This window comes from Primulina eburnea, chromosome 8 (genome assembly GCF_022965805.1).
Source record: "Primulina eburnea isolate SZY01 chromosome 8, ASM2296580v1, whole genome shotgun sequence".
NCBI lineage: Eukaryota > Viridiplantae > Streptophyta > Magnoliopsida > Lamiales > Gesneriaceae > Primulina > Primulina eburnea.
This window is the reverse complement of record NC_133108.1, coordinates 35,506,698-35,530,812: the sequence shown is the minus strand read 5'-3', so window position 1 is coordinate 35,530,812 and position 24,115 is coordinate 35,506,698. Positions and strand designations below refer to the sequence as shown.

General features: G+C 35.6%; 1 long non-coding RNA gene and 1 pseudogene across 1 annotated transcript; one reads left to right on the top strand and one right to left on the bottom strand.

Moving 5' to 3' along the window:
- Positions 1–2,109: 2,109 nt before the first annotated feature.
- Positions 2,110–4,975, top strand: LOC140839448 (protein DETOXIFICATION 24-like; annotated as a pseudogene).
- Positions 4,976–17,608: 12,633 nt separating this feature from the next.
- LOC140839447 (uncharacterized) lies at positions 17,609–20,389 on the bottom strand. The gene is made up of 2 exons (XR_012119731.1): positions 18,238–20,389; positions 17,609–17,858 (listed from the first exon to the last, which is right to left on the bottom strand). It is a non-coding gene; the product is annotated as an uncharacterized lncRNA (long non-coding RNA).
- Between the last annotated feature and the right edge of the window lie 3,726 nt (positions 20,390–24,115).

Below are 24,115 nucleotides of genomic sequence, written 5' to 3'. Positions count from 1 at the left end.
GGACGGAAAGTCACACAACGGAGATTAGGTGTTGTCCGGTGTTTCTCCTTTTGTCGACCTTTTTCTCTTCTTCTGACTCACCCTCTTCTGATGTGCAGATCGTAAAATGGAATCCATCCATTTTCTTTTTAAAAAATATAATAATGAGTGAGTCTCATGTGAGACCGTCTCACGGATCATAATCTCTGAGACGGGTCTATCCTTCCCATATTCACAATAAAAAGTAATATTCTTAACATAAAAAGTAATACTTTTTCATGGGTGACTCAAATAAGAGATCCGTATCACAAATACGACCCGTGAAACCGTCTCACACAAATTTTTACCTATAATAATAATAATAAAACAAGTTTATTGTACACCAGTATGCAGGGTATCATCATCACACACACACATATATATATATATATATATATATATATATATATATATATATATTATAAAGTCGAAATTGGTAGAAATTAAAAATAGCAAATTATGTATGATTAAGACATGATCATGATGATTTTACACTCATCGATGTAATCAGTGACAATAATATTAAAACATGGCAGTGACATTTGTTTAATAACCACGTAAAAATAGTCCTGTGTCCTTAAATTTGAAAAAATATTATCGCTCGTGTATTAATGTAGCCGGGGGACAACATTTGTCAGATGTTGTCGGGTTAATTTATGGTTTCGTTGTCAAATGTAATGATGGACTGAACTATATATTAAAGATAAAAACATGTGTGAGACGATCTCACGAGTCTTATTTGTGAGACCGATATCTTATTTGAGTCATCCACGAAAAAGTATTATTTTTTATGCTAACGCTATGTTTGGTAGGATAGATTATGGGAGGATTAAGGAACGAATCACATATTATCCGTTGTTTGACTCGTCTTTTAGCTTACATTTGATAACTTCCGGCCCGTGATAAAAACACTGTACGAGACTGAAAACAAGAGAAATTTGTCCCAACTTTTTGGTGGTATAGTGAATCCTGAAGTGAACAGTAGTTGATATTTATGCTTCTCGTTCCCAATTTACCCTTTTAGCTCACCAACCCAAAAAACCAATCTCTTCTCATCTCTCTTCCATTGATGCCTCTCTTACTCCCTCTCAGGCTTCGAAGCTCTTTGGGTGACATACTTTTCTTTCTTCTGTAGCAGTTTTTGGAAGCATCCGTGTCTGGAGGTAACTGATGGAAGATGGATGGAAGATAAACCAAATCGTATGAGACCTGTAATTGATGGAAGATAAATTAAATGGAGGTATGAAAAAAAAATTTGTAAAACTTACTATGCAAGATATTCACCAATTCAGTCGTCCTCACTACACCCAATTTTGCGAGGCAACGATGACGAAATCAGAAATCGGTATGAGATTCCCACAGCAACGGAGGTGGTAAGGGTTGAGATTTCGGTTGACGAAGAAATTCTGGTGCCTCCCAATTTTTACGAATTACATTTGTGTTATTTTTAGTAAATATATATTGTAAAGTTAATTATTTAATTATATATACAAAAAAACTAAAAATATTATTTTAATTAGAATTGAGGGTATTTAGGTCATTACATTAAATTGTGAAGAAATAATCCCCCATTTTAAATTCATACCAAACAACATGTTATTTATCCGACCATGTTATTAATCCATATATTTCATTCTTTAATCCCTTTGATTATTAATCATTCACTTATATCATCACTCGTACCAAACGTAGCCTAAGAGTATTACTTTTTATTGTGAATATGTGTAAGATTGATCCGTCTCACAAATTAAGATCCGTGAGACGGTCTCGCATGAAATCCACTTTATATTAAATGGTATCTATCGGACCACAAACTAATAATCAGTTTTTTTTTTTTTTTTATTACAACTCACGCAGAGAGGGGGATCGAACCCGGGGTGGGAGGCCAGCTAATCCGACGGGTGAGACCATTGGGCTAGAAGCCCGTCTCAACTAATAATCAGTTTTTGTAGATACTAAATTGAATATATTTAACAAACCACGCACCACCTCGTGCAATTGTCGAGGTTGACTCCTTGGAAATCGTAACCATTCATTCCAACCGCCGGTTAAGTGAACCCTTCATTTTCGGGGAAGAAGGTTTAATTATTTTTTATTGCATTTAGAATTACATTTCTTATAGTAAGAACTCCAGTCTTGAGTTTATTCATGCACAAGCAGATTAATGCCTTGTGTTAGATATTTGAGCAAGTAGAGTTAGATTTAGAGCATTGGGTTGGAACCAAGATCTTGACTTGGTGAAGTGGCAAAAGGTACTTGTGCCTTGTGAATTATGCAAAAAAAAAAAAAGTGTGATTCATAGGAGAAATTATGCCATTTGCTCGCAGTGGTTAATCGTATTATTAGTTAAGTCTGAGTCTAAGTTCTTTGTTGTAGAGCTATGGACGAGGAAATCCAACAGAGGCTGCTCGACTCAGGGCAGGAGGGTGATTTGAAAAGGAGAATTTGTCAAGAATGGAAAAAGATATGGAGGGTTGCGTTGCCCAGCGTAATCTCGAGAGTAACTTCTTTCAGCGCAATTTTAGTTACCCAATCGTTTATCGGGCACATAAGTTCTGTGGATCTTGCTGGTTACGCACTTGTTCAGACTTTGATCGTCCGATTCGTTAACGGGATACTGGTAATTCGGCCTATGTGACCATTTACATGTCTTCCTTTAACTGCATCTCTGCAACTCAGTTTTCTTGATAATGATTAGATGTTTCGAGTTTTCATGAATCTCTTGATGTGTTAAAACTATATGGGAGATTATATTTGGCCACACATTCCCTTTTACTAATGTCTATTTCCACAGTTAGGAATGTCTAGTGCAACTGAAACTCTATGCGGCCAAGCATTTGGAGCAAAACAGTACCATATGATGGGTATTTTCTTGCAAAGATCATGGTTCGTTGATCTCATCACTTTGACAATCTTGCTTCCCTTGTTTTTCTTCGCAACTCCAATCTTTAAGCTCCTGGGTGAAGAAGAGACCATCGCGAAAGCTGCAGGATATATTTCTCTATGGTTCATACTCTTCTGTTATGCCCTCGTCTTTAGCTTGACAATACAAATGTATCTGCAAGCACAGCAAAAGAACATGGTCATTGCATGGCTTTCGGTTATGCAGCTCGCTGATCCATGTTCCCCTATCTTGGCTTTTTGTTCGTTTCCTGGATTTCGGGATTGCAGGTGCAATGGGTTCTCTGTGTGTATCTTCATGGCTTGTTGTGTTTGGAGAGTTTATATACATTTTTGGTGGTTGGTGTGGTGATTCATGGAAAGGATTTAATGTGGCTGCACTGAAGGATATTTTCCCGGTTGTGAAACTCTCGATTTCTTCTGGTCTTATGATTTGGTAAAATGTTTCCCTTCAATGTTCAGGTTACAGACTTACGTGAATAGCGTATACTTGTTTAATTGATCAAGGGTAGTTATTGTATAGCTTGGAGTTGTGGTACTATGCCATTCTTGTCTTAGTGGCAGGATACATGAAAAATGCAGAAGTTTCCATTTCAGCCTTCTCCGTTTGGTAAGAATTTGATTCATTTTCATCCTGTTTTGCGTTTAATGTAAAGATGGCCACTAAAATCCTCAGACTCTCAGTATCAACATCACCGGCTGGGAATTCATGATATGCTTAGGACTACTTGGTGCGGCATGGTAAGAATTTGTTATGTATCTTACGTGCTTCGATTCAAATCCACATATTATCACTAAAGATTTGAATCTTTTGTTTGGCGAATGGCTTCTTTTGATGTTATAGCGTGCGGGTCGCAAATGAACTTGGGAGAGGAGATGCAAAAGCTGTTAGATTTTCAATCAAAGTCCTACTCTCCACTTCAGCTGCCTTAGGGATCCTCTTTTGGATTCTTTGCTTAGTGTTTGGCAAGAAAATTGGATACCTGTTTAGCAACGATGAAAATGTTGCCCAGAGAGTGTCTGATCTCTCTGTTCTGCTCGCATTCTCCATGTTGTTCAATAGCATTTATCCAGTTTTCTCAGGTTTTCCTTATTTCAACTTCACTATCCGGATTGAAAGATTTCTCCATCTATGAAATTCTAAACCTTAGTTTTTAAGCTACGCTTTAGTGACTTGTAAATGTTTCAAGTAAATGAAACACGTGAATTTCAAATCTGTATGTCATGCTTGAAAAATCCCGGAATTTTGTCGTCGTCATCTCAGGTGTGGCTGTCGGAGCTGGTTTGCAAGCAACAGTGGCTATGATCAACGGAGTTTGCTTCTATCTGATCGGTCTACCAATCGGCCTGTTTCTTGGATATGTGACTGATCTTCAAGTAAAGGTAATACATGCGTTTCCTATACAACTAACTAAACATATATATATATTTATATATATATATATATATATATATATATATATATATATATATATTTACAATTCGATTCACTCAAGTAGCGAATTTAGAGAATATCTAACAAGTAACACAGTCTATAGCTGAATCGAAATGGGTAAATACTATAGATTTATATGATCCTGACTCTTCCATCTGAGAGCTCGGATGATCACTAAGAAAATATCCAACTTTCAGCAATCAAGAACACAGACACTATACCAAACCTCCTTTGTTAGCTTACAGAAATTCGGGTTTTCAATCTTGAACTCGATATTTTCCTTGACACATCATGACACCGTACTTTTACTTGAAAAATGACGATGATCTAACAGGGACTTTGGATCGGATTGCTGTGTGGAGTTATCAGTCTGACACTTGCTCTGAGTTTCATGATGTGGAGAATAAGCTGGGATGAAGAGGTATTCGATCTTCGTTCGCCGGATGGATTAATTTTTCTATCGTTTTCTTTCGTGTTTATTTGGTCGGGACTAAAAACGGCCATAACAGGTATTGAAAGCTTCAGCACGGCTCAAAAGATGGTACTTGAAAACTCCTGATGAGGCTAATAAAGCGACTGATCCTGCCTAATCGAGTTCTAGCTAGGAACATGATACAGAGCGTGGGGAATTTCGTGTCTAATTCTTTTGAATGCAAAAAAAAAAACCCCCAAAATTCTTGTCCTTGATTTAATTTTATTTTTTTCGTGCCATTTTTGTAGATTTGTATTTGGGATTTCTTTTAGTGACTCGTGAGAAACTATTGTATTTGCTCTCGCTTGCATTGAAATTTGAGCGTTATTAGTTCTTTTTTCTTGTGATAGTGAAATAATTAAGTGCATTTCTTTTTATACTTCTCATGTTTTCACTATTTATCATCAGTGATGAGTTTTTTTTAGCTCAATCTATGCTTCTTAAGAATTTTGAAAATTAAAATTTGTATTAGAAAATATCGTACAAAATGTGTATATGCACCAAAATATGTATTTTATTTCTGTCTGTTTTGAGCATCAATGCATTTTTATGGGTTTATTTTATAAATTATTAATCTAGTTTTAACTGATTCTCGATTATATCCTTAAAGACCAAAACTTGTGTGAGACGTTCTCACATGTCGTATTTTGTGTGACAAATATTTTATTTGGGTCATCCATGAAAAAATATTACTTTTTATGTCAAGAGTATTATTTTTTATTGTGAATATCGATAGAGTTGATCCGTTTCACAGATAAAGATTCGTGAGATCGTCTAAAAAAAAACCTAATCATCCCTAAATATTTTTAGAGGCCAATTCGTCCCTCTTCATTTAATATTTATCTTGATATCATCCCTTCAATCAACTCCATCATTTGTGGCTGACGAAATCACAACGTGCATCACGCGGGAGGATTTGTTTCACCCTGCCCGTGCAGGCAATATGAACGGCCCGGATCACTCCATATGAGTGATCCGGGCCCACCTCCCTGTAAAAAAAAAAAAAAAAGTGACTCGGAAAAATCCGAGCCGTTGGATCGACTCTGACGAGCAATGCCAACAGGGCACGCGTGAGTGTGTCCCTAAAATAAAGACCCGATTGTATATGCTCTTGCAATATATCCAAATTGCATAATCCTTTTTGTCTCAGTTTCTTTCCAAGCCGCTGAATTTTCATCGATTGCAGGCCTCGATGGCGCCGGGAGCACGCACCGGCCTTGTTCGACCATATATGTGTATCGCTGATCTTTAAACGTAAAAAATCAATGTGGTCGAAAGAAGCCATTGTCTGCTCCCGATGCCATCGCAGCCAACGATCCACGGAAAGGTGCTATTATTTTGTTAATTTGTATCGATTGCTATATTTATTTTTTGACAACTACTTATTATTAAAAATCCTCCACCCCCATAAATTTTCCGACTCCATTCCCTACCACAAATGACGAGTTTCCGGTAGGGATGATGTCGGGACAAATGTTAACATATAAGGTACAAAATTGGTCCGCAAAAATCTTTAGGGACATAATCGAGAATCCGTTGGTACTAAATGGATATTTGAATGAATTAAAGTCATATTTAACGTTTGTTTCATTCTTCATGTTTCATTTATTCTACATCTTCTATTAGAGATAATAAATTCAAATAATACATTGTCTTTTTTAATATATACATTTTAATTTTCATATTTATAAACATATCGTGTAATATTTTGAAATAAAAACGCAACTAATTCCATAATTAATATAATAATAAATGGACAATCAAATCCACCTCCATTACTCTTGATGCAATGAATCCCCAAACCCCCCAACAATTTTTTTTTAATTTGTGGAAGTAAAACAGGAGAATGTTATTATGTGTGTAGCATAGACAAACCCGATAGAGAAAAATAGGAGACGCATAACTTCGTTAAGCTAAATTTCAAGATTTCAAATGCGACCCAATTTTTCGAATTCTTCTAATTGTTTAGAATAAGTATGAGCAAATCAAATTATTATAAAACATTGTTTCAGCAACGTGTTTGGACTTATTGAAAAATCCTAGAAGAAAATAAAACTGCATCAAACTAAATGAAAATAAATATCGAATTTATTCAAAATAATTTGAACTACAAAAAAAATAAAAAAATAAAAGAGACCAAAAACTAATAATCTGTTTTTAAATATTTTTTATTTTTTTACCAACAACTAAATATTGTTTTCCACCTCAGTACAAATCTTGAGATCAATCATCCCCTATACTTCCATCCGCCGGTTAAGTGAACCCGTCATTGACAATCATTTCCCACTCGTGAAAGAATCTGCAAAAGAACCTTTTCATTTTAGGCAAAAACTTATTTGAGACGATCTCGCGGATCATATTTTGTAAGACAGATCTCTTATTTGGGTCATCCATAAAAAAAATTATTTTTTATGTTAAGAGTATTACTTTTCATTGTGAATATCGATAGAGTTGACCCGTCTCACAGATAAAGATTCGTGAGACCGTCTCACAAGAGACCTACTCTTAGTTTTAAAACCAACCAGCTAGCTATATATTGGAAATCTTCCAATAAAATATATTTCACCTACTTCCAACCGCCAGCATGTAAATTTTTCTGTCATTTTATTTTGGTGTTTATTGGTGGAGATTGATAATGGGTATTGAAAGCTTCAGCACTTGGGTTTTGTTCTAGTGACTCATGAGTTGTCCGTAGGTTGAAATATATATATAATATATGTTTCAAAAGACGAAGATGAGAAATGATACATTACAATTAATCAATTTTTTTCCTTGAGAATTCATCTGTTTTTAATATTTCTTGTTTGATTTTGATCACATGATGAAAAATATCTTGGATCTTAGATCGAATGTGTTCTTCTTTTATTCGCTTGTTGTAATTAGCTTTCTCTTGATATCAGGTGCAACATTTTGCGATACAAATATGAAAATAAAATATAAAATTAGATACATAGATTACATGAAAAATCCATAAAATTTATTAGGGTAAAAATTACGTGTAAGATGAAAGAATTCAACTATAATATTTTGTAATTACAACCTTCACTATGCTTTCAAAGAGAAAACACTCTCTTACTAGTTACAACAAGAAAAAATACATCGACATAACTATTATAAGAATAAGCAATCAAATAAATATGCTTGTACTGTGAGAGAAAAAACTTGATGAAAATATGTCTTAAAGAGCCAATTACGAATCAATTTATAGATGCATCTCACTGAATTTTCATTCGGATAACAAGAACCAAATTTTTCATTGCCATAATTATGACAATTCATCAATACTATATGTCGAATATCATCTTTCACCATCAATGCTATATGGGAACCATTCATCTTATCTCATTTGGAGACTTGATTGGAAATCAAATATATCTCAACATATATTTTTCAATCTTGTCATTTTCCGCTGCTTACGTTTTTGCTAGGTTATTTGAAGAGATTTCTTCTTCAAGATCTCCATGACGAAATATCGTTTTCACATCTAACTGTTTTAGATGTATGTCAAACACTGCAAACAATGCCAACACTACTCTGACTATTGTATAACAAACAATAAGAGATAATATCTCATTAAAGTCAATTAATGTCTTCTTTTAGAGCATATCTTTTTACCACCAATCTAACACCCTTCACTAGGCTATTGCAATTAAGCTTGATCTTATAGACTCATCTGTTATCAATGGCTTTCCTCCCTCGTGGTAGTGTAACAAGATCCTAAGTTTTATTCATGTCTAATGACCACAATTCTTCTTGCATTGTTATCATCCACAAGGATACTTTTTTTTTTTTTTTGAATTTCAGCAAATTTGCAAAAACGTTTTCGATATACTGAACCATTGGATCAACCTGAAATTTGGTGAGTACGTCTGAAATGGGATCAAATAAATTATGAACGGTGAAGATTGATGATGGAGTTAATTTGAATCAATGTATGGGCAAAGAATAGAAGCTGTCGTTTTTCTCGTATAAAATCTCTGCAATTTTCTTGCGGAGGTCGGTGATGTAATTGTAAATATTGAATGGGGTTGAATTTTGTACAACATATTTAGAACTCGATTTAGTATATTCGAGAAACATGGAATAACACATTCAGAGCTCTTTATCGAGGGCGAAATGTTACGGACTTGTAATGGCTGTTATAAACCTATTAAATTCTATCATTAAGGTGGTTGAAATACTTGGTCAATATGGTTTTAGAACTAAAATTTAGATGGCTTGGTATAAGGTCAACATGGCTCGAAATTTAGAGGGGTTTGATTCTTGTTTTGTGTTGTACTATCATGCACAAGGTAGAGACATTTATAGGGTGCACAGAAGCTTGACGTTCAATTATGATAATTACCATTAAATTGCCTCTTTATAGTCATAAATTTGTCACTAATTGTCTGCATAATGGCTAGTTAAATATGATATTCAAATATAAACTAAAGGTTGAATGGTGGTTAAAGATCTGTTCAAAAAAAGGCATTTAACTTGGCCATTGAATTTTAAATTAAGGGGATCTTAATATATTGTTACAAATCTGAATATCACATGTCGACAAATGCTTGGTCATTGGTGATAAATTTCGAAATGCACATTTGAAATGAGTGGATATTACGCTATAAACGAATAAAACAATATGAAAATCGAATAAATAAATTCCTGTTATTATTATGTATTTATAAATCATAAAGAATTTATAAAATATTAAAAATATAATAAAATATGTTGAAATTTGGAATGAAAAAGACGTAAAATATTTGAAAATAGACTAAATAGATGAAAAATTATTGAATATATAAAACTGTAATTTGCAGAGAACTAGTTGTTTTGAGGGATGTTGAGGTGTCTGTCTTGGAATCCGGATTACCTATAGCGGTGGTAGGCACAGCAAATGATGATATGCTTACATGGCATTTTTTTTTTTTAATTCTTCTCTTTTTCTTCAATTTTTTCCCTCTCTTTTTCTCTTTTGTTTTTCTTCCATTCTTCCAATTTTTTCCCTCTTCTACAAACATTATTCACACATTTTTATATGAAATAATATAAACATTTTAATTTTGTATGTTAAATTAATAATTTGGCAATTGTGTTCACCTATCAACTTTCTATTTGGTGATATCTAAAAATTTTGTAGTGGGTAAAATCTTAAGCCAAAAAAATTTTAATTCTTATAATATTTATTTTTATAATATAGGTACAATTTGATCATACTCACCGTTCTATTGAAACCATTGATTTCAATAGAGATATATCCAATAATGCTCTTGAGTAGTTTTTTTTTATTTAAAAATAGCCGATTAACATCGTTAGTTGAAATGAAGTCTCAAAACGTGTGAATTATTTATTTTTGATGGAATGTGGTGTTGAATTTTAGTTTTTGATATTGCATGATGAAAATGTTCTAAATTTTAATTTAAGCATTAACATGTTAATAGCTTTATATTGCTAAAAATTTTGTTCATTGAAAAACAAAATTAATAATACTCATCAAATTCGAAAAAAATGATACGATTTTTCACATGAAAAAATTTAATATAGAAAATTTTAATTGTAAAATTATTAATTTAACATAAAAGAATTAAAATGTTTATATTATTTTATATTACATGTGTGAATAATGTTTGTGGAAGAGGAAAAAAAAATAGAAGAAAATAAACGTAAAACAAAATAGAAAAAGAGAGAGAAAAAAGTGAAAAAAAAAAGAAAAAAAAAAAAAAATACCATGTAAGCACAACATCATCGTATGATATGCTTACCACCACTGTAGGAGATCCGGGTCCGTCTGTCTTTATCATTTCTTCCGATTTCTTCTTTTGTTCAACCTGTGTAGTTTCGTCCACTCCATGTTCGATTTTACATTATCATCGCCACGATCTTATCTGGTTTGACTGTTTACCCACTTTAGACCCATTCAAATTATTTTTTAATTTAATGTTTTTGTTGTCAAATTTTTTTCCTTGGGCTTCAGTGAATTTAATTAAGAAAAAACAATTTTAGCCCAAGCAACACCAAAATACTTTCCATTTCTCTCTGTTTTGAACGTCATATTTTTTTTTTTTCATTCTTTCTGTTGTTTATATGTTTTATATACAAAATTTGTGTAAAATTTTTAAAAATTATTTAGTGCGCAGGATTTTTTTTTTGTTTTTTTTTATTAGTGTAATACTTTTCAATGCCAATATTGGAAATATAAACATTCAGATATCATGGTATATCTAAATGTAAAGAAAAGAAAAAAAAATGTGATTTTTTGTTTAATCGATCAGACTGAACATATTAATATTTATCCATATTCATTCTGTACTATTTAGGTTAGCATTGATATACTGTTCTTATATTTTAATTTTCTTGACTTTTCTTTTCTTTTCTTTTCGTTTTTTTTTTTTTTTGCAAATTGGAACCCATTAACGATTAATTGAATTTGTAAAGTTTTGTTTAATTATTTGACTGTTATTGTAACTTCAACCTGCTGATGTTTCAAATACGGAATAAGAAGTTAATATGAATTGTGAGAAAATTAATTCTTATTTCAAGAAACAACTTTTTCATGTCTTTGTCTTGCTTACTATCGTATTGGAGGATAGCATTTTGTTGATCCCAATTTCGACCAAAAAAAACACGTAAGAATAATCTCGTAGTGTTTGTCTCTTTATCAAAAGATATAACTTATGATAATGATACAAGTTACTCACATATTTTAAATTTTATAGCAGCCCAAGAGACACGATTCGACCGCTCTGCATATCAGGAACGATTATTACACCTCAATAAATCTTAACTGTTTATTTTATCCTTAATATCGGGTTAATCATTTTATCATGCTTTCCTGGACAATATTTTGCTTTAAATTTATGTGTGTCCCCATTCCTAATTTTCTTAGGCGAAGAGAGATTGGTTATAATTGGAACAAGAAAAGAAATACATTATTGCTAATGCAACACACCGATTTCATAGAAAGCTGTATGAATATCGAAGGACAGTACAATACTCATTTTCTAGATTTATTTTAGACTCACCACACAACCTCGAACTTGAGATTCAAAGTCTCTAAAACCAACCACTCTGTTACAAATAACTAACTGGTCGACCACAGTATCAAACCAGCTTAAGTTAATACAGAGTTTACAATATTAAATCAGACATGAGTCCCATTTTTGGTCTTGGAGCCGCAGCAGAATAGGCAAAGTCTGGGCGGGCAATTGCATGCACAGTCACACAGGCAGTCATCCAGTTTCCGTTGGTATCTCTCTGTGGAACCATTCTCCATTAAAGTTCCAAGGTATTTCTTGAATCCGGCAGTAAGATTCATATTGGAAACAGGGTACTCGTTGCTATTCGAAGGAACGTGAACAGATGCAGGATTGGTAAGGCAGCACCAGAGTGCAAACCCCACCAAAAACGCGAAGATAATTGTTGGCAATGCACCGGTATTCATGATCTTGGGCATGCTTGAGTGATTTTGAGATGAGAAAATTAATGGGCTCCTAAGGGTGTTATATAGTGTAGAAGCTGGTGGGTGGGTACAAGAAGATGGGTTTTTATGCCGTCTACTTGGCATCTTTTTTGCCTATGATGGCTTTTAAATATTCTCCCTCCAAATTAACAAGAAAATCATTTTTAATATACTAATCTGATCTATACTTCATTATTAAATTAGTCCCTTAATTAATTTTAAGGGTCTCTATTTGTGTTCAAGTTCAAACAAATATTAATTACAAGAAGTCATGGTCTGAACTTGTGTGTCATTTCATTTGTCTCTACCTAGACATTAGCGAGTGGCAACTGCTTTTTGTTTTGGAGGGATTATATGATGCCGAATATTTTCTTGATCCCAACTTTGAGCAAGGCTTAATCTTTGCATTAGCTACGCTTTTATAACTCTGTCTCCGTCCAATGATTGCCGTTTGGTTCTCAGGAAAAAAAATATCAGTAATATTCAGTTGATACTATATTATTAAGTTTGAATTTCTTAGAATAAGGAACTTTGTATCATAGTGAATTTTTTTTAATTCATTTTAATATAAAAAAATTATTATAAAAAAATAATTAAAAATAACACAACATTGCGATGCGTGCGAATGCTTGATAGGCTCATAATAGTTTGTATTTTTATTGTCATATCTTTCATTGTTACAACTACCAACGTGCTTAATTGACACATTTTTTGTAATTTTATTATAGAAGTAAGTTTTCTGTTCTTGCGATAAATTTGGGCTAAAAAGAGTGATTTTGCATCACAATTAAAGTTGCCGGTATGATCTTAGTGGAAGACGTGAAGCAGAAAAATTCAGAAGATGTTTTTGGATAAGGCGTGATCACGCCTTGTGACAATTCCTAAGCTGCCTAGTGAGATAAAGAATTTTCACATCAAACAATAAATAGAAGACATAGTTTTTTATATTCTTAATGGATATTTCCTAATATCTTTTATTTTTTAGTAATTAGGTTTAAATTTAGATATTTGGACTTTTATACTTTTTTGGACCTAAAAATAAAAACAATTCCTTTCTTTCCTACAAAAACTCACGTTCAACAAGAGGCGGCACAATCAAACTCCCAACCTCCTCCAACAAAAGAAAAACAATTCACGTGAAGAGCAAAAGAAAGGCGCAAGGATTTTCTCTCAACACCTCTCCACAACTTTAGGCTAAGTGTTAGTTCTATTCAGGGGATATTTTTACTATTTCAATTTATCACTGTGAGGCATTTGTGCTTTAATTTAATATTCGTGCTTTGTTAAAGTATTTGTTGATTTATGATTTATTTATATGAAAGTTGTATGTTGATTAATCTGACAATTTAATTCGATATATAATTTTCTACTGCAATCCATGAATTCAATGATCCGTAATTTTCATGAACGATTGGTACATGAGTAACGATAGATTAGAAGTGTTGTGCTATCATAGCATATTTAATCTAAATAAATCAACGAAACTGTACTTATCAATTGCAGCTATCTCGGTTGTTAGATTTCAGGATTAACTACCCTGGAGATCAAGACATATATTTTCACGTACAATAGTTAAAACATGGATATTAATTTGGCGTCATTCTGTATGAATTTTGTCCTTTTAAATGATAAAATTGTTGTTTGTGATCAAACCATGAAAAATCAGAAGATGGTGAATGAATTCTGCAACGAATGAGAGTTGAGACTAGTGTTAAATATTTTCTCCTTGAGAAGAATTTGCTCTGTCTCGGTGCTTCGGTTATGTGGCAATCTTCTGCCAAGATACAACAATTTTTTTTTTTAAAATGCAACACAGTAATTTGCAAGAACAATAACCAGTAACAGATTGTGCTTTCTTTTGTATAGAAATAAATATAAAGAAGCAAAATGGGTGCAGGAAAAATGCCTTCAAAATCTGATTCAAAAGTGGTTGTCAAGGATCAAAGATCATGTATTTAATGTTTTTTTTAATCTGCAAGGACATGTTTCTTGGTCATATTGTCACGCCCCGGGACGGGGGTTGGTTGACACGGGCATTGCTCTCAAATTTACATTCGAAAGTAACAAGCCTCAGAAGTACAAAATTCAGAAACCAGTCTTTTATTCATAATAATCGTTGTCTGATACAAGCTCAATGATAAATGTTTTACAGCGTAAATGTAAAACCAGAAATAACATTGCTTCTACAGATACATCGGAGAATATAATCTAAAACTGAAAGTAACAGTCTTCTCCTTCACCATCCCCAAAACTGGTTCTGCTCCTCTGCTTCTAATCTTTCTTCGTCGTCCTTATCTGAGATGTTTTGGTGGGTGAGTGATATGGTTGTCAATCAGTAAGCAGGGGCGGGAATAACTCCCATTTCGAAATCGTTTTCAACAGAAACAGTAATACAATAATATGCAGAAACTCTTTATTTCAGAATAGAAATCAGTGTTCAGAAATCAGCAGTCGGGAATCAGTATTCGGTATTCAAAAATCATAATTTAACAAGTAAGCACTGAGCACATTCGTGAATTTCATGGCTAAACTGATATCAGTCCCCTATATATTCTCTCCTCTAAGGGGTGAGGCCAGTAATCAATAATCAGTAATGTTCAGAATATATATTCTTACCACTAGTTCACTAAGTTTCAGTGCTTCGAAATCAGATATCAGGATTGAAGAATATACTTTGCTTTAAAACAGAAATCATCAAACGGTTTTCAAGATATTTATACATAAGCCCACTTATAATAAATTGCTGGAAGTGTTTCGGTTGAAGTCTGAAATCCGCTTGTTCTTGCTACTGGTTTCTGCTGCTCGAAAATCAGCACTCCCTTATCTCAAATATTTCAAGTGATAACTTAAGATTTGTGTAACACCAATTCAGAGGTTGAAGGTGCTATTTATAGGCCAAAATCTGACTGTTAGCCTCCCAAATAAATGGCCATAATCTGCCATTAACAGCCTTTATTTCATGTTAAATGCTTCAGTTACAACTCAATAGCCGAATTAGTAACTGTTTGCTGGAATTCGCTCTTCTGCTGCTGGATTTTGTCTGTTGGATTCTGTTTGCTGGATTTTGTCTGCTGGAAAATATCATCTTCTGAAATATGAGTTGCTGCTGGAATTGTTAGCTTCTGCTGAAATTGGCCAGCTGCTGCTACTGCTGGAATTTCAGGTTCTCACATCTCTCCCTTCTTATAAGAACTTTCGTCCTCGAAACTTGGCTAAACATGATTCTCAAAGAGGTAAGGATATTGTGCTCGTATCTTTTCTTCCAACTCCCAAGTGGCTTCTCTTTCGGTGTGGTTGGACCATTGTATTTTGACATATGGAATAGTTCGTCGCCTCAGTACTTGGTCTTTGAAATCCACAATTCGAATCGGAATTTCCTCATACTTCAGCTCTTCATTTAGGTTGCTCTCAACCAGAAGTGGTCCAGCTTCCAGAATATGACTTGGATCAGAAATATATCTCCTCAGGTGCGATATGTGGAATACATTGTGAATTCTTGACATGTTGGGTGGGAGTACATCTATAAGCAAGTGTTCCCACTTTCTCAAGAATTTCAATTGGTCCGACTTATCTGGGATTCAGTTTCCCAGCCTTATTGAATCGGATTACACCCTTCATGGGTGACACTTTCACACATGCCTTCTCTCCAACTTCAAATTCCACAGGCCTTCTTTTCAGGTCAGCCCAGCTTTTCTGTCGATCTTGTGCAGTTTTTAATCTCTCCTTGATCACAGCAACTTTATCCACTGTTTCTTGGATTAGTTCGGGTCCAACGATGGCTTTTTCCCCTACTTCCTCCCAATACAGTGGTGATCGACATTTTCGTCCATACAGAGCTTCGTATGGTTCCATTCCAATACTACTGTGGTAACTATTATTGTATGCGAACTCGATTAAGGGCAGATGTTCGCTCCAATTGCCACTGAAGTCTAGAGCACAAGCTCTCAGCATATCCTCAAGAGTTTGAATTGTTCTCTCTGTTTGGCCATCGGTCTGAGGATGATAGGCCGTACTAAGAGTAACCTTTGTCCCCATAGCTTGTTGAATGTTCTTCCAAAATCGAGATGTAAACCTTCCATTCCGGGATTTCTAATGGTTGAAGAAGTCCACCAGGTCTTTGGTGCTCTGCCTTGACTTGCTGGCACACGTGACACATAGAAACAAACATTGCCACGTCTTTCTTCATTCCATTCCACCAGAAATTTTTCTTCAAATCTTTGTACATCTTGGTACTGCCAGGATGTACTGAAAATTTTGACTTATGTGCTTCATACATTACTTCTTGTCGAAGGTCATCAATGTCTGGTACGCACAATCGTCCTTTCATCCACAAGATTTCTTTGTTACCCGTCTCGAATTCTGGTGCCTTGTCTTCTTTAACTTGCTCTTTCAGCTTCACTAAAGCGGAATCTCTATCTTGACTCATTTTGATGGCCTCTCGAAGGCATGGTTATGCTGAAAGTGACGCTATGATTACTTTGTTCATATCCTTCCGACTCAAAGCATCGGCTACCTTGTTTGCTTTGCCTGGGTGGTAGCTTATCGTCAAGTCGTAGTCCTTCAAGAATTCAATCCATCGTCTCTGCCTCATGTTTAACTCTTTCTGAGTGAACAAGTACTTGAGGCTTTGGTGATCAGTGAAAATATCACACTTAGCACAATATAAGTAGTGTCCCAAATCTTTAGTGCGAACACTACTGCAGCTAATTCAAGGTCATGCGTTGTGTAATTCTGTTCATACGGCTTCAACTATCTTGACGCGTATGCAATCACCCTTCCCTCTTGCATGAGTACACATCCTAAACCTCCTTTAGATACATCACTGTAGATGGTGAAGTCTTTGTCTTCCATCGGTAATACCAACACTGGCGTGGAGGTAAGTTTCTTCTTCAAAATCTCGAAGCTTTGCTCACATTTCACTCCATTGAAACTTAGAGTTCTTTTGTGTGAGCTTGGTGAGAGGTATGGCTATTGAAGAAAATCCTCCAACAAATTTTCGGTAATAGCCTGCTAGTCCCAAGAAACTTCGAATTTCGGTCGCATTCTTTGGTCTGGGCCAATCTGAGATTGCCTCTGTAACATTTCACTCATTTTTAAAAAAATGCGGAATATATATATATTTTTTTTATTAAAGCTCGTATTTTCGAAATAACATTTCAAAAATTGATTTTAAATATTCGAACATAAAATAGCGTCGTTTAAAAATAATCACACTCATCTTTTAAAATAATCATATTTATTTTAACATAAAAATAGGCGTGATGTCGTACTGAAAATATCATTTAAAAATACTCATAAGCATTTGCAAATAAAAAGGAGTAAAAATCGTAACAGAAAAATATAACATTTAAAAATGATTTTAAATATTTGTCAGTAAAAATATCGCAGTTTAAAATAACTCAACTCGTCTAAAATCATACGTAAACATAAACGTATAAAAATTCTTAAAATCATCAACGTATGAAAATATTCATCTCCTCTCAATCTCATAAATCGTAATGCGGAAAACATGTGGTCCTCGGGTCGTGTCACCTTACCAGGTCTGCCTACTAAGAGTTCAGCACCTCCAGTCTCCTCATCATTAAGATCACCTGCATCACACACGTCTAGTGAGTCTAAAGACTCAACACACCTGCACCGTTAATAACAAGTACATATACGTAGCACACAGCAGTGAAAAATATCATACTCAATATATATTTCATGAACTTAAAAGCATTCGTGTCTGCAGTAAAAATCATATATGTAAACGTGTCCTTTAAAAACATGGTAATAATCATAGCATGTCATCTCATGTCATCATATACGTAAACGTGTCGTGTAAAAATCATATCGTGTAAAATCATGTCATCTCATGTCATCATATACGTTTACGTGTCGTGTAAAATCATATCGTATTAAAATCATGTCATCATATACATATACGTGTCGTGTAAAATCATGTCATCTCATGTCATCATATACGTATACATTTTCTTTTTAATTGAATTCAGTTCATTAGCTGTGACTTTCGTATCATCATGTCATCATGTCAGTCGATGGATCCATCTACGTATAACCACAGTACTGGGCGGCGGGGACACCAGCGACACTCTCACCCGTCAACTGGGCCTTGGCCTATCATATCATCATATCGTGTCAATGGAAATACGATCGTCGGGCTCCCTCTGGGGCCTTCTCCCGTAAACGGGCTCCCTCTGGGGCCTTTTCCCTCATGATATCTCCAATCATATCATCATGTCATCTTGTTATCGTATTAGTCACAACTAAATCACTTCCTTCAAAACGTGTCATCATATTCATCACTTAATAAAATCATGCATATACGTAATTTTTTTCCTTTAAACCAAGCATGCAACGCATTTATCATAATTACATAAAAATCATGAACGTGATGCATAAACATTTAAATCATGATAAAATGTGCTCAGGGCGCTGCCAGGACCAACATCTCACCCCAGGTGCTAAATGACCATTTTGCCCCTGGAAACCCAAAAATTATCATTTTGCCCATAGACGTAAAATTTCACTTCTTTGACATTTTCTTAATTCCATTGACCGTAACACGTCCCAAATAATTATTTAAGCTTACAAGAACTTTCCCATATTTTTATTTGGCTTAAATCTATGACTTTTAAATTAATCTTTAAATATAACCTATTAATGCGTTTTAATCCCGAATTAAACCAAACCTTAGCATAGAATTCCCAAATTAAAAACTTAGACTTCTAATAATTATTTGAGCTTAAATAAAATTTTCCATAAATTTATTTAAGCTTAATCTAGACGTTTCAATTAAATCTTTAATTAAAGTTTCGTGCGGCGATTAAATCCCGAATAATTCCAAAACTCATTATTTTGATCCGAAGCTTACGAAACTCCTAAAAATATCCCAAAACATATTTAAAAGCATCCCTAGACGTAAACTCGAGCCCATTTCATAACTTAACCGAATTGTTTTAAAACTTGGACCGGAGTCCCGGTTTTAACCCGAATTGACTCGAAACTTAACCGAATTTTTCCCATCTTTTTACCACACCTAATAAACATCTAAAAGGTCCTAAAAACCTCAAAACCATACCTTTAGAGACTTGAATAATAGGCCAGCAAGCTGCTGGAATTTCCAGCAAATGCTAACCCGAAAGCCTTAGTCACCATCTTTCCTTAATTCGACTCCCATGCTTAAACCGACTCGAACCGGACCCAAACCAGGCCCTAGACCCAACCCTTAGACATAACTTAAGACCATGAAACACCCATTTCAAACTCAGAACTAACTCCCGAGCCCCAAAGCAAGCAAGAGCATGACTAGCCTAACCCGTCTTCCATTGGTGCAGCTGGTTGCTTACTGGTCCAGCCACCTTCCCTAGCCAACCCAGTCTGAACCAACACCACCAGGCCCTCCCTAGGACCCTAAGGAACGACCCAAGACACTGCCCCATGCCCTGGCCCCGTCCAGCAACCGCCCCAAACCCCACAGCCGTAACTTGCTCTACGTGAATTCAAGTTGTACAGCCGCAGCTTTCTTTGTTCAGCCTCTTGGCTGCCGCTCCAGGCCATGAACCACCATAAAGAGACTCATCCTAGGACCCTTATACACGCACCAGACCATAGCCTCAGGCCCTCAGCCGATCCATACACCTGACCGAGTCCCACAACCAACACAGTGCCTCAAACCTCAACTCTCGGCCTACAACCAGCTCTCAATGTCTCGACTCCAGCTTATAGCCATCTCGATCCTCAACATTTTCAGCACCTTAGGACCTTAATTAATTCGACAGCCCCTTGCACCATAGTAACAAAAACGTGAGATGTATGCAACAAAATACGGTTTTCGTGCCAAACCAAGAGCATAAAAGCTTTGCCGTTCCAATACCGAAAAATGCATAAACATAATACACATGACAGCACATATATGACGTGAATGATGCAGAAATAATGATACAATGCGTGCCTTGATGCTTCCTACGCAAGAACGTCGAAGAAATGAGCAACGGGGAAACGCCGGAGAAATTTTCTTCTTTGCAAAAGTGATCACCGAAGCTTGTCTGAAGAAGGAGCTGAAAACCGAGAGAATGGAATGGAAAACAAGGAGAATTATGATGAATGAAGAGGCTGTCGGTTGGTGGGAGGGTGATAATTGGTTTGGGGTCAACCATGTATTATTTAAATAGTTAATTATTATGTTAATGAGTCCTTATTTTAAATTAAAAAGAATTAAAAGAGTTTAAGCCCAATAATCTTAAAAGTTGGCCCATTAAATTCAAACACACTCCCGAAAAATATTTTGTGTTGAAACATTTTTTTGAAAATATTAGCCGAACCCTCAGAAATTCACCCGATTCGATAAAATTTATGTATCGTTAAAAATTAAAATCATACGGATAAAAATATCCAATAAATTCTAATTCATGAAAAATATCTTTAAAACATCTTATATTAATTAATAAAAATTAATCGTGTAATAAAAATAATTTTCTTGAAAATTCTCCGGTCGCCGCTTCTCGTTCGTGCGCGAAATGAAACTTAAAATCATAGTGCATGAACTTTTAACATTTCATGAATTAAATTCTACCATGCAATAGTAATGCATAAAATACATAAAAATAATTAAACACAAATTAATAAAATAAACATGTATTTTATGCTTTAAAATAATTTAATAAAATACCAAAGAAATTTAATAATTTGCATGCATGTGGTTCACGTAGACTTTTAAATTTTCGGGACGTTACAGCCTCTATTTTATTTGGGTCCACAGAGACTCCTGCTGCTGATATTATGTGTCCCAAGAATGTGACGCTCTCTAGCCAGAATTCTCATTTCTTGAATTTGGCGTAAAGTTCCTTTTCTCTCAGCGTCTGGAGGGTAAGATGAAGATGTTCTTTGTAGTCTTCTTCACTTGACGAATATACTAAAATATCGTCGATGAATACCACCACAAACTTGTCTAGAAATGGCTTGAACACTCTGTTCATGAGATCCATGAATACTGCCGGTGCGTTTGTTAACCCGAACGGCATCACCATGAACTCATAGTGTCCATATCTTGTTCTGAAGGCTGTCTTCGGAATATCGTCTGTGTTGACCTTGAGTTGGTGGTAGCCTGACCTTAAGTCGAGCTTGGAAAAGACCTTAGCTCCCTTGAGTTGGTCAAACAAGTCATATATCCTTGGAAGTGGGTATTTATTCTTGATTGTGATCTTATTCAGTTCTCTGTAGTCGATACACAATCTCATGCTTCTGTCTTTATTTTTAACAAATAGGACAGGAGCTCCCAACGGAGATGCGCTTGGTCGTATCTGCTTCTTATCCAACAACTCTTGAAGTTGCTCTTTGAGTTTTTTCAATCCTGCTGGAGCCATTCGATACAGTGCTTTTGAGATTGGTGTAGCATTGGGCACTAAGTTAATCTCAAATTCCACTTCGCGATCGGGAAGTTCGCCAGGGAGTTCTTCAAGAAAGACATCCGGAAATTCTTGTACTACCGGAATCTCTTCTAGTGTAAGTGTGGTTTCTTTCTTTACCTCGCTTAACATAGCTAGGTAAACTTCTTCTCCATTTTTCATGGCTTTCCAAGTTTGAAAAGCAGAAAGAAGAGTCTTTCGTTCTTTTGTCTTGCCATGAAATGAAAGTTTCTCTTGGTGTGGAGCTTGGATGGTTACCGTCTTTCCATGACAGTCTACTAAAGCATGATTCTTTGCTAACCAATCCATTCCATGAATTACCTCGAATTCCATCATGTTTAGTTGAATCAGGTTTGCCTTGAAATTCCGATCTTCTATGAGAACACGAATATCCTAATATAGAGTGCGAGTTTCTAAAATACGATTTGCAGGAGTTGCTACTCTATATGGTTCTTCTAAGTTATCAGTCTTAGCTCCTAACTTCTTGGCAAATCTCTTAGACATGAATGAATGCGTAGTACCACAATCAAATAACACATAAGCAGGTATATTATTGATTAGAATGGTACCGGCTACGACATCATTTGAGTTGTCAGCTTCTTCTTGAGTGATAGCATAGACTTGCGAATTGGGCTTGTTCTCCTTAGGCTTATTTGGAGTTGCTCCGCCTACTGGACCATTCCTCGGATCCGGAAAATGACATTGAGCAATGCGATGGCCCATCTTTCCACAACGGAAACAAGCTCCCGAATTCTTAAGGCATTCACCAGTGTGAGTGAATCCACAATTTTGGTACTTGACTCCTTCTTTGCTTGATGGAGAAGAAGTGGTTCCTTTGGCTGGATCACTGGTGAATTGGTTGCTTGGAAACCTAGGCCTCTTGAATTGTTGGCCCTGTTGGTATTGGCTTGACTGAGGACGTTTGAGTTTCTTCTCACCTTCACGCCTCTTAATGTCATTCTCAGCCCTGATGGCGGCTCCCATCAATTCATCAAAACTGTTGGGCTCGATAACGACAAGGGCAGATTGAATACGGCTGTTCAATCCCTTCTTGAAGCGATGCATCTTCAAGGCCTCGTCTCCCATGATGGTTGGGGAGTAAGTTCCCAATGAGTGAAACTTAGTGAATACTCCACCACTGACATGCTTTGTTCTTGAACCAAGCTTTGGAATTCTGATAGCTTCTGCACTCGGACTGCTGTCGAGAAGTACTGCTTCAGAAATGCCTCTCGGAACCTTTGCCAAGTGACAAGTCCCGCCTTTACCATAGCTGGTGAGACTCCTTCCCACCATTTGGCTGCTTTATCCACAAGAAAAGGTGTAATCACATCTACTCTGATCCTTTGTGGAACCTCAAGTAGTCGAAGGTGATTCTCCACTTCTTTCATCCAATTTTGTCCGACCTCAGGATCGGAGCTTCCATCAAAGTTTGGGACTCTTGCTCTTCGGAGAGCCTCATATTGCTGCTTAGTCCCATTCTGAGCTGGAGGTGGTGGCGGTGGCTGGTTAGCATTAGGGTTCACTAACCTTTGTAGCGTAGTGGCCACAATCGTGGCTATAGCCATCAAATCCACTTGACTGAGGTCAACTGGTGATGGTGGTTGTGGTGGTTGTTGCTGTTGTGCATCCTCATCTTTGCGGTTATTATTGCGGTTTCCATATCTAGGGTTGCGGTTGTTTCTCACTGGTCGTCCGTCCATTTCCTACAATACAAAAGTTCTAAGGTTGTGGCGGAATATGGACCAAATAAAAGAAACAAAATGATTGAGTAATTGCTCAAGAATTTAAATATGAAACCAATTGATAGAATAAATTTTATTGATTTCTCAAGAAAGTGCAATTACAAAGAAACATCGAAATGAAAACAGAAATGCAAATGGGACAAGTGTTATTACAAAGAACTACTAACTGATGTTCTAATCTATCACTTCTCCCAAATCTAAATCCATCTGAAACTCTTCAACTTCTTCTTCTTCTTCGGGATCCTCCTCGGGTTCATCTTCAAGGTTGGCTATTACTGCTTCTAGATGTTCAATATGACCATGCAGAACTGCATTCTGGTCACTAAGAACTTCAAAAGTATCTTGCAACTCATGAATTTGAGCATCCGTCTGCTCACAATACTGATTATGCTGATGCACAAGTTGGTGATTCTGATCCTTAAGCACTTGGATCTTCTCAACCAAGGTATCACGTAATTCGATTAACTCTGCAACCGTCTCTTGGGAGGTTTCGAACTCATCTTGAGCTTTCCTATTCCCCTCTTCTACCTCATGCAAATAGTGAGCATATATTTGAACATCACTCCTTAAGTGTTCTGCTCGACGCTCTAACTCATCCTTGTCCAGCTCGAGGCAGTAGTTATGTTCTTTTAGTTTCTCTAGCTTCCTCTCTAAGCTCTTAATGTAGCTACTCTGGTCCGCCATATCCTACATCCCAAA